Raw genomic sequence first — 12,410 nt, forward strand, 5'->3', positions numbered from 1 at the left:
GGCTATAGATCTAGGGTGCTGGCGGTGGATTAGCAAGGGTAGCAAATTCGAACGACGATGACAGAAAGGCAAAGAAGGCAAGGTTGTGGTTTAGTGTGCCGAAACATGGAGGGGGAGACCGCTATTTATAAGGTAAGGTTAAGCGAGAGGCAAACTGTCTGCCTAGATCTACGTGCCCGCCACGCCGTGTCACATCGCCTCTCTAAGAAACGTGCACATGCCATCTCTGGCCGCTCCCTCGAAGGACGTGTCGAATGATGGTTTGCCCCCATTCGATGGGCTGAGAAAAGCCATAGGTAAGGAGGGATACAGAGCTAAAATGCTCCCAAGGCCTATTAAGGCCCAAAAGTTCGAAGGTTGGCCCAACAATGGGTTCACAACCACTCTAAGGCACCTTTAGAGTGAGGGGTGAAAAGGGATAGGCCCGCTAGTGGCTAGTGCCTAGGCGCACAAGCACTACGGGCATCTTGGCCTATGTTTGAGTCTTGGTCGGTTCCCAGTCCATGGTTTTTCCTCAAAGAAAGGTTGCGAGCCCTTAGGACCGGTCGAATGAACCCAAGAACTATATGGATTGGCTGCCAAGAATCTAAAGTTGGTCACCAACTGACCCATGTTGGACCCCCATGAATGGGAAGCTAGGGCCCCACTTGAACTAGCCCATTAATAGCTCACCGAGCACCATGATTCGTCCATCAAGGAAAACATGGCATGGCTCAGCCCCTCCATTTTATTGGAAAAATGCTTGAGGAAGGATGATCGTAAGATGAGCTGACCCCTCGACCAGACCCCTGCTACGCACGAGGGCTCAAGGGAAGTTGGACTCACAAGGAGACCAAATACACGGTCGCAAGAAGATGGCGGATCGATCGGATCCTAGGGAGGGATCAAAATCAAGAGAAATCTTTTTCAACCCCCTGAATCTAGCAGCTACATGTTCCAAAGGAGTCTGGTTGCAACAGAAGGGAATCACAACCCACCAAAGTGTCCTATGGGCATCAGAAGATCAAAGCCCTCAAAGTCCCTCCATCCAAAAAAGCCTATGAAGAAGTATCCTACTCCTCCGTAGGCTCGGGGCGCTACTGTCGAGTATCGGTATTAGGGATACCCAAAGAAAGGATCTGAGGACCGTAGATGATGACTCGCCTAGATAATTAAGGACGTACTTCAGTCTCCATTAACCCCAAAGGGACGGTCTCTGTCTCACCCAACCCTGAGGGCACGGGCCCCATGTCGCTTGACCCCGAGGGTACGGGAGCCATCTCATCTGATGCTGAGGGCATGGGCTCTGTCTCGCCCGACCCCTCGAGCCCAGGCCTGGTGTTGGCCGATCCCAAGGGTATAGGAGCCGTCTCACCTAACCCTGAGGGCACGGGCTCCATCCCACCCGACCCCTGGGGCATGGGCTCTGTCTCACCCACCTCCAATCACTATGGGTCTAAGGGTATGACCCTAGGGTTAAACTTCTGACACTAGGAGGGAAGCAGGCATGTCTCAACATGACCCATGGCCACGTTAGGCCACGCTCGAGGGTTCACATGGCCAATAGTGACAGGTGCGTGGTCGCTATGCTGCCTACTCCCCGTACGGCCACTGATAGGCACATTGGTTCACCACACCATCCACTAGGATGGGATGGGACGCCATGACTAACTGATGACACCTGGGCATGGCACCAGTGGTGAACAAGAGCCCAACGTGGAGCCATCCTTATCACCATCTACAACATTAGTGGGACCCGCATGAAGGAGAAGAAGGACCCAGCGGCACTAGAGGCCTTCTTCTCCCTCGCTTTCCTCCTTTCTCTCTATAACCTACGCCTTCCCCTTCACCTATAAAAGAGAAAGCAGGATGCCCTAAGAAGGGGGACAACTAATGAGCACACGGCTGAACAAGTTCAACAAGACTTAACTCCATTCGATCTTTTCATGAGAGACTTGGGAACTTCTTCCTCTCTTGTTTGTTTGTAACCCCTACTATAAACCAGTGCCTGTAACACGAGCAGCAACAGATTGAACATAGGGATATTCTGCCTGAACCAGTATAAATTCTTGTGTCCTTCGAGCACACCATCCGGGCTAGACACGTGGATACAAATTTACTAGCCGATGATCCAAAACACCGACAACTGGTATCCCCAGTGTTTAAAAACCTTATAGCTTTCTCAAAAGCAGAGTTAATCTCCTTTCAAAAAAATTGTTGCGTGTCAAACGCTTTTGGCAACTATTTTCTACCATTTCCTTTGAGAGAAACAAAAACATCTCTTCTTGCCAAAGAGCCCATGAGTAGATATAAAAAATTATAGTGCAGGATTAAGTGGAGGCATCAGAGAGAAAGTGCCAAGATAATAAACAAATCACTCACAATTCCTCCTCCATCAGCTAACCAAATGTAGAACTATCATAACTTTTTTATTTGTCTATATATATACTATATATATATAGGTCCCACACATATTGTGAGAGCTAAACCCAACTATTATAGCAATTTTTGTTAATATATAGGTTATCGTAAATGAAAAATCTAGACCTTTGTTGGACTACACATGTCCTCAGGATTCATCATCACCGACGCTTTTAAGGATGATGGTAATTTATCTTGTTGGGAGAGGCAAAGGGGATTGTCGTTGGCTGGATGGTAGGGGTGACAATGGCCATGAACTGTATGCCTAGCTTGTGTAAGCTTGGGGTGTGTTTGGTTCATGGGATATCCAGGGATGGGATGTGGATATCCCTGGATGAGGTCTATTTGATTCTATGGATGAGCTGGCCATGGATATCTAGAATAGGGTATATTCGCCTTAGATCCTCTATACTGCGGCCACCAGAAAACGAGCAGACGAGGTTATCCATGGTCGACATGGATGCGTGGGAAATAAGCACGGGAGCGTGCCCAGATATTTCTCACCTCCCATCCTTATCTTCACTATCACTGCTCTCCTCTAGACTCCTCTCTCCACTCCTGCTCTCTGCATAGGGAGGCACTCCTCACCTTGCCGCACGCTGCACGCTCCATGCCGCACATCTCTGCCCCACGCAGCACATCTCCTCCATCAGTCACATGAGCAGCAGCGGGGAGCAACAGATGGGATCTAGCACCGCCACACATAGGCATCTCCACTACTCGCACATCAGCAGCAGGTCCCAGCGACACACCTCTTTTGCTGGTCCGGGCAGCCGTGGCACACCTCCCTCTCACAGCAGCAGTTGGGAGCAGGTCCTGACGGCACCTCCTTTGCTTCATCTCGCACAGTAGGGAGCAAGCAGGTGTGAAATATTCCCCTCCTTATTCCTTTGGTAAAAAGAAATCTTGTCAATCTGAGAATAACAAATAGGATTGATAGTTGATTCAAGTGATGATGCATTCTTGCTTTTGGATATCCATAGATCTAGACTGTAAATATTATCTTTTTATGTTCAGATTTGATCTTTTCTTCAGTTTAGCTGATGGACAAGAGGACCAAGATCTTGATTTATGTAGCTACAGCTATAGGATCTCTAGTTAGCCTAGAAGGGGGTGAATAGACCTGTCAAAACAAACACTCAAACTTTCATCAAATTCAACCTGCCGCACTGACCTTACGGCACTGCCAGGCCAGATCAGCGGCACTGCCTCCCCTATAGACAACTTTGAGCCATAGTTCAAAATCAGTGAATGAAAACTTAAATCAGAGAAATTCCTTAGCTTCCTATAGGTATGTGATTCACAGATCGAGAGCTAGAAATGGTAGGAACACCACACATAAGTAGATCGACCATAAACCCTAGAAATCACCTCAACGATAATATGAAATGCAAATGATGTAAATCAAGCACAAGGTGACATGATGCTTTAACCCATGGTTTAGCTCACCACCAAGGCTTGTCTACGTCCACATTGTTGAGGTTAGCCACTAAGGCTTAGGGCTTTGCAACACTTCCTCGTTGTCAAGTCAAGAGACTCAACTCTTGAGATGAGGGGTGAGTTTACTAGCTTCAAGAGGTGGTTACAAACCTTCCGAGGCTGCCACATAAGTTGGCAAGCTCCATAGGCAATGCTCTAGCCAGCTAGGAGCAAAGCTTCAAGAGTAATAAACACAACCGCTGGCTAAAACATGAACCAAATGCTCTTTTGAGTTGGGGAATCAAATGATCTGCTCTCTAATTGAGTTTGGGACCTTTTTCTATCAAGGATTGATGGAGAAATCAAGGAAGAATGCTTGGGAGCTCAAGGTCACCAATGGAGGAGAGAGAGAAGGGCACTCTTCTATTCTTGGACGAGCTGAATGAGTGGGAGAGCAAAGAGAGGCATCGGGGAGGAAGGGGAAAGGTATAAGTACCCCTAGCCCCAATGGTCACTTAAGTTGTTGCAGTGCCGAGGCTCAAGTGCAGCAGTGCCGCACTACGGCAGTGCCTCTCTCTAGGTGCGACACTGTCACACCAGGCAAGACAGTAAGGGTAAGAGTGAAGTGTTGGCTATCTTGGCTAAGTAACTGAGGATATATGTGTAAGATTGAGCACTTGGTGGCACATGTTAACTTAAGCATTGTACCCCCTTTATAGTACGACTTTTCCTATACTCAAATTCAAAATATAAAAGAATTTAAACCTCCTTTGAGTTTTAAGCCATCAACATTTGTAATTGGGGGCTCCTCCGTTTTGTGTAACATCCTCGAATATAAATTCCCTGCTTGTCATCTTGATAAATCTCATTAGTTCTCCAATTGCATGGTCATTATCACCAAAAACCCACAATTAGGGCTTGATTGCACTTTTAATCTCTCCCTTTTTGGTGATTGATGACAACCCAATTAGAGCTTACAAAAGATATGAAATAAATACTAAGATTTTTGGAACCATGGGTGTAGAGCCTTCCCCTAAATATATGAATAGAGAATTGAATTCTCAAATTGGCATAAGAAGCCAAGATTCACATTTTAGTGAAAGTGACGGGGCTCCCCCTACATCTATGCTCATGTGGGATGCTACACACTGTGTCAGGTATGTAGACGTGATGCGGATGACAATTCATGCACAACAAGTTTTGCTATAACAGCAGGGTGCAACACTGCTGCACTTGCTATAACAGCACAGATAAGAACAGGCACCACACAACATGTAACATATATAAAGATGTACATTCTAGCATAATATTATCACAATATTATCACAAGCTACATCGTAGATTAATTCATGTCCATATCCCACACATATAAAGTACTTAGGTAGAATTATTACATAAATAGAGTTTTGAATCGTCTCTCAAACTCTCAACCTAACAAAGTCTACTCTAAATGGATAAGAACATGAAGCTCTAGCTGTAGCAATCTCCTCTCCATGGCGTCAAAAAAGTTATTGACCCCTCTCTAATTTCTCCCCCTTTGGCATAAAGCACCAAAAAGAGAAGAAAAGAAGAAAGACCAACACTCATTCCTCATCTTCTTAGATGGTGTCCCAATTGACATCATCCCCACCAACAACTCCACTAGCACCTACAACATCCTCCTCACCACCACCATCATCATCGTCGTCGAAGGAGGAAGAGAACACCACTGCCCTTACTTGGTGATGGGTGTTTGAAGTGTGGCTCTCATGCCTGGTGCTCCTCCTCATGGACTGCAAGGTGGAACTCAACCTCATGTGAGGGTCAAGCTCTGGCTGCTCCTACTCCTCCTCCTCCTCATTAGCCTCTGAATCTATGTCAGAGAGGCTAGGGAGGTTGTCAAACCTCGGCGATGACTATACTAGAGAAAAAGGTGGTAGCCCTGCATGCTCTCTAGCCTCTCAGTTGGCTTCATGGTTTTCCAACCGATCCTCATATGTGGTCCTCGCTGCAAGGTACAAGTGGTGAAAATGGCCTTAATCCATTTCCCAAACTTCTCCATCTTCCTATCCTTGTGAGGCCTAGAGCGAGAGGACTCAAGCATGTCCTCAACTGATGGAGAGCATCTCACTGCTAGCACCAGAGGCTTGGGTCTTCTCAATCTTATAGATGATGTGGAGACCATCTTTATCAAACCTATAACCGGTGACCCTCTTAATCATGAACATGAGATAGGGGGCATAGGGCATCCCCTTTCTCCCATCCTCCATGGCATTCCTCAGCTCATGTCACATGAAGAGAGGGACATTGAACCTATCACCTCCAGGGGCAAACCTAGCAAGCACATTCCTCACATAGCCATTAAGATATGAAGCTGCTCCATCTTTGGGATTTATTGTGTGCCTGATCAAATTGTTTAGAATGTAGTAGTAGCTCTTCAAGCCACTAACCATGTCATCTGCACTTCTATCAATCCACATATATGCAATGTCATGGATCTTAGCTCTAGCCTCATCATGAATATAAGTGAAACCCCGCTCCTCCTCTCCAAAACCAAGGATCTGGCTAAAAGTCACAAAGTCAATCCTATAATGTCGTCCCTCAGTCATCCAGTAAATCACATCAGTGTAGATGTCATAGTAGAAGGTAGCATGAAACTAGGCTAGCACTTCCTCATTCCAATTGTACTAGAGGCTCATGATATAAGTGAGGCCAAACAGCTCATAAGCCTTGATCAGTTTGTTGAACTTAGGCTCATTCTTCCCCTTCATCTCCTCTCAGTCAACATACTGCATCTTGACAATCTTTGACTTTTTGGAGTTGAAAATCACTGAGGCATAAAAGTTGGAATGAAACTCATTCCAAAACCTATAGTCCACCCCTAAATCCTTTGGCTACTCATAAGGATTGTTCTCACGTGCTTCTTCCACCATCTTTAGCTTTTCTGCATACTTGAGCACGGGATGAGCACGTGTGTCAATGAGACACCTCATGATCACTTCCTTAGAATACTCTCTGATGTAACCTCTGTCAAAGTCCTCAAGGTGAGGTGGAGTATCTAGACAAGCACCTAGACGAATGGTGTGGCCAGCCCTCTCCAAGTTATCCTCCTCCTGGATCAACTGATCCCTCCTCCCCTGTCACTAGCATCCCCTCTTCAAACTGCAACGCTGCTACCTCCTGTTGTTCTACCATGACCATGATGAGGCATCTGCTTATCACGAGGCTCACTCATCTTCCTCTTCCCCTCTGATCATCTTCACCTCTAAAGGAAATCTACGCAAAAACATAGACCAAAATAAGAAACTATACAAGTGGAGAGTAGAAGTTACCCTATAAAGTAAGTTAAGTACTCAAGAAAAGTCAACATGCAAGAGAGGGAAGCAGCTGATGTGGTACTACCCCTAGACATGCGGGGCACTATCGCGCCTGGGAGTAGCACTGCCACACCAGCTATTTCACCAAGATTGCATTTTGCATCTTCTTGTCTACTGAACTTACTTCATAATTTAACTCCTAGCCCACTATACAATCTCAGCAAGTATAAACATGTCTATGTCATCGATTCATCGAGATATGATTGGAACAAAGCCTAGTAATCATGAATCTTAGCATTGGGAGCTAAGTGAAATAGATAAAGTGAGTCAACCATTGAACCAAGTGTATAGCACTATTGGCTTTGCCACATAGGTTTGGCACTGCCGTGCCGAGGGCGCGGCACTATCGCAACAGTTAATTTGGCTCCAAGATTGAATCACGAGTTCTACTTCAATCAATCCTCAAAGCACCATCCAAACTACTATCTACTTTCCAATCAACCATCTAAGACAACTAGAATTGACACATTGCATAGATCGGGAAGGATTAGGGTTTCACCTTTGATTCACGTAGATTGAGGAAAGAGATGAAATGGCTCTGCCTAAGAGCTTCAACGACCACCGGTGACGAGGGAGAAGGCCGGTGGTGGTTGTGGTACTACCAGACGACGGCGCAGCAATAGGACGATGGCGTGGCGGTAGCTGAGCGCATGAAAGAGAAGGGAGAGAGAGGCAGTGGCATCAGGTGAATGAGGAGAGGGTTACCCTAGGGCTAGAAGAAAAGAGTAGAGTAAATGGGCCCCCATGGTAACTACTGTCATGGGCTAAATTTCGATTGAAATTCAAAGTGTGGCACTGTCGCAAGGTAGGCGTGGCATAGCCGCACTCCCCAGACCAGTAAGATTTAGCTACTAACTAAATAGCTATATATATATAGGATATGGACACAAATCTCAATCATACTATGGTCGTCATCAAATAATCAATACAAACTACGATCATAATGCACTTGTTTCTTATGATAAAACATTTTGAAGCACAATATTTAAACCTTTGCAATTCATTTCTCCTATCCATGTGAGTTCATCAATCAAGGTGTGCTATAGTTCAAACCATATTACGAGAATCAAGTATATTTAGCTCACTACGCAAAGCATAAAACCTTGACTCATCGAGAGGCTTAGTGAAGATATCAGATAGTTGCTTTTTGGTGCCCACATGGCGAATTTCGATATCTCCTTTGGTTTCGTGGTCTTTCAAGAAATGATGTTGGATGTCTATGTGCTTAGTTCTTGAGTGGCTTATAGGATTATTGATGAGCTTTATGGCACTTTCATTGTCACACAAGAGTGGGATTTTGGTGAAGTGACATCCGAAATCTTAAAGGGTTTGCCTCATACAAAGTAGTTGAGCACAACATGCACCGGCTGCAACATACTCGGCTTCGGCAGTGGAAAGAGCTACACAATTTTGCTTCTTAGAACTCCAAGACACTAGAGATCGTCTAAGGAATTGACATGTCCCTGAGGTGCTTTTTTATCTACATTACAACCGGCGTAATCTGAATCTAAATATCCAAGTAGATCAAACTTAGAGCCCTTAGGATACCACAAGCCATGGTTAGGAGTGTGTACTAAATATCTCAAGATTCTCTTAACAACCACTAAGTGGCACTCTTTTGGGTTAGCTTAAAATCTAGCACACATGCACACACTAAGCATAATATCGGGCCTAGATGCACACAAATAAAGTAGAGAGCCGATCATGGAGCGATATACCTTAGTATCCACAACTTTCCCTTCATCATTGAGATCTAGATGTCCATTGGTTGGCATGGGAGTTTTGATAGGCTCGGCATTCACCATGTCAAACTTCTTGAGCACATCATGGGTGTACTTCATTTGGCTAATGAAAGTTCTATCCTTCACTTGCTTGATTTGAAATCCAAGGAAGAACTTTAATTCACCCATCATAGACATCTCAAATCTCTTGGTCATGATCCTACTAAATTCCTCACAAAAAGATTGACTAGTACTACCAAATATTATGTCATCGACATATATTTGGCATACAAATATATCTTTGTCGACTTTGTGAGTGAAAAGGGTAGGATCGGCTTTGCCTATTTCAAAGCCTTGTTTAAGTAAGAATTCCTTAAGGCATTCATACCATGCTCTTGGTGCTTGCTTAAGCCCATAGAGTGCCTTTTGGAGTTTGTAGACATGGTTGGGAAACTTGTGATCTTCAAAGCCCGGTGGTTGCTCAACATAGACAAGTTCTTGAATAGGGCCATTGAGAAATGCACTCTTCACATCTATTTGATATAGCTTGAAGTTGTGATGAGCTACATAGGCTAGAAGCATTTTGATTGCTTCAAGCCTTGCCACCAGTGCATAAGTTTCTTCAAAGTCCAAGCCCTCTACTTGAGTAAAACCTTGAGCAACCAATCTTGCTTTGTTCCTTGTTACCACTCCATTCTCATGTTGCTTGTTGTGGAAGACTGACTTGGTGCCAATGACATTGGTATTGGGTCATTCCACCAAGGTCCACACTTGGTTTCTTTTGAAGTTGTTGAGCTCTTCTTGCATGGCCATCATCCAATCCAAGTCTCCAAGTGCTTGTTCTACCTTAAGAGGTTCTAAAGAGGAAACAAACGAGTAATATTGGCAAAAATTTGCTAAATGTGAACAAGTTGTTACCCCCTTTCGAAGACTCCCAAGGATGTTGTTAATGGGATGATCCCGTTGTATGATTTTCCTTATCCTAGATGCTCAAGGGCCTCTTGTTCATCTTCTAGACCTTCATCATTTTCTTGCTCAAATATGGGTTGTAGGTCTTGTCCACAAGCTGGAGTCAAATCAGCTACTGCTGACTGTGTAGGTGTGGCACTACCACTCTCAAGTGTGGCACTACTATGTGCAAGTGTTGCAGCAGGTGTCTGCTGCTGTTTAGCATCAGGTATGTCAACGAAAATAGGTGCAGCAGCAACTTGAGGAACCTCCACTTCGGTGACCTCATCTTCTTGTGGTCTAATATCACTAATGGCCAATTGCTTGATTGCTTCACATGGTGGATCCTCCTTTCCTATAATACTTGAATCAACTTGCTCCACTTGAGAGCCATTAGATTCATCAAATGTCACGTCTACCGTAATCTCAACTCTCCCGGAGGTTTTGTTAAAGACATGGTAGGCATGCTCATTCGATCCATAACCAAGAAGAACACCTTCATCAACTTTAGGTGCAAACTTAGAGATTTTGGATTTCCTGTTAAGTATGAAACACTTGCACCCAAAAACTCTAAAGTAAGACACCTTAGGCTTGTTAGCGGTTAGAAGCTCATATAAAGTTTTCTTCAACTTCTTGTGTAGCTAAGGCGGTTGATAGCATGGCAAGTGGTGTTGATGGCCTCGCACCAAAAGATGTTCGGCGTCTTGTACTCATCTAGAATTGTCCTTGCCATGTCAATGAGTGTACGATTCTTCCTCTCTACTACACCATTTTATTGAGGGGTGTATGGAGTTGAAAACTCATACTTGATGCCCTCTTCATCAAGAAACTCCTCAACTAGAGTATTCTTGAATTTGGTCCCATTGTTGCTTCTTACTTTCTTGATGGGAAGACCAAACTCTTTTTGAGCTCTTCTAACAAATATCTTCACCTTCTCTTGAACTTGACACTTGTTATGCAAGAAAAATACCCAAGTAAAATGAGAATAGTCATCAACAATAACAAGACTATATTTGTTACCCCTGATACTGATGAGGACATCACTCCTTCGGATGTACCCGCTGATCCTCCAACCATCATGCAAGGTCCAATGACCCGGGCTCGAATGCGTCAACTCAATTTAGAGGTGAGCTCATTTTTAAACGATTCTTTTTATACTTTTGAGAATAGACTACTACCTAATGATGGTATCTTGCTTAGGAACATTGGAGAGGGTCGTGAAGGACTTAGAGGACATGGTGGAGGCGAAGATGACCAGCAAGGACGTCCAATAGGAACCGGAGGCCCGGTCCAATATGATTTCAAGTCTGCCTCGGCCTCTAGGACCAGTCTGCCTTAAACTGGTCACCCAGGATGCATTCGGACTCCGTTTTCGATGATCCACATATGGATGGAAAGCTAATTTGATAAGGAAGCTAATCCAAGTGGTTTCACATCAAAATCTATCAAGAATAAACAGGAATTGTGGTCACAACTTAGCGTCTAGAATATGCCAGGGTGCTGCGACACCGTCTTTTGGTCCGTTGGACCATGTATCGAGTTTGAGCCCATTAGGGGCACGTCCAGATGTCTTGCTAGACCCTAGAGTCTTTATAAATAGCCTCCACCCCTCCATTAGGGTTTGTGTTTTGCTTAGATTATTCTATCAAGAATAGTTTCGTCATTCATCGGTTTGTGAGACCCCAACTTCGTTAGATTAATCATTCATCTGCAATCTGGTTGTGTTTTTTCTTGTTCTTGCTTGTGTTCTTCATTGTGCAGGTAGGGATTAGCCTTCTTGGCGAGGTCAACCTGGTCTATGACTTGGTTGATAACTAGAGGAGCTATGATGCTAAGATTGCAGGGTTCGATCTTTCGATCTGAAGCCGAATCGGTGTGTCATTCTCCGCCACAATGATAGTTACCTCTACCTGACGGAAGATCAGGATCCCCATTTCTATTAGATACTTAGGTAGGTGACCAATCCAAAGAGATCCATATGTATTAGTGTAACACCTCGGGTGTTTAAATACTAAAACCTGACATGTCATCATACGCATTGCAAAGCATTTGGCATTTGGTGAAAACTTTGGGATGCATACACTAAAACAAGTTTATATTTATGTGGTATGTGTTGAATTGTATTGTTTGACTCAAGTTCAAAGTTTGCTTGGATTTTTAAAATTTTCGAGAAAACCCTGATTTTCAGCATTTAAATCCTACCCTAAAAACTCATTTCAAAATCTAAGCATATTTTGGGGTTGAGCCCAAAAGCAAAAGTGTAGAGCTTGACAAGTTATGCAAAGTTTGTTTTTGGAGTTTTCAAAGTTGTTATGAAAAATTTGGAGTAATTCAAAAAGGCGTAATTTGTTAAATTTCCCCTATTTGAATTCAAAAGTTTATTTCAAAATCTAGACTGAATTTGGGGGTGGTTATAAAAGAAAAGTTGTAGAACTTTTGATTTTGAACAACTTTTGTTTTTAGAGATTTTAGAGTTGTTATGAAAATTTGAGAGTAATTTGTGAATTTTGACGAATGACAATCTTGTAATTACTGTGAACAGTGTTCACCGTCTAAGCTACATTGC

Source organism: Miscanthus floridulus, unplaced genomic scaffold (assembly GCF_019320115.1).
Source record: "Miscanthus floridulus cultivar M001 unplaced genomic scaffold, ASM1932011v1 fs_698_4, whole genome shotgun sequence".
NCBI lineage: Eukaryota > Viridiplantae > Streptophyta > Magnoliopsida > Poales > Poaceae > Miscanthus > Miscanthus floridulus.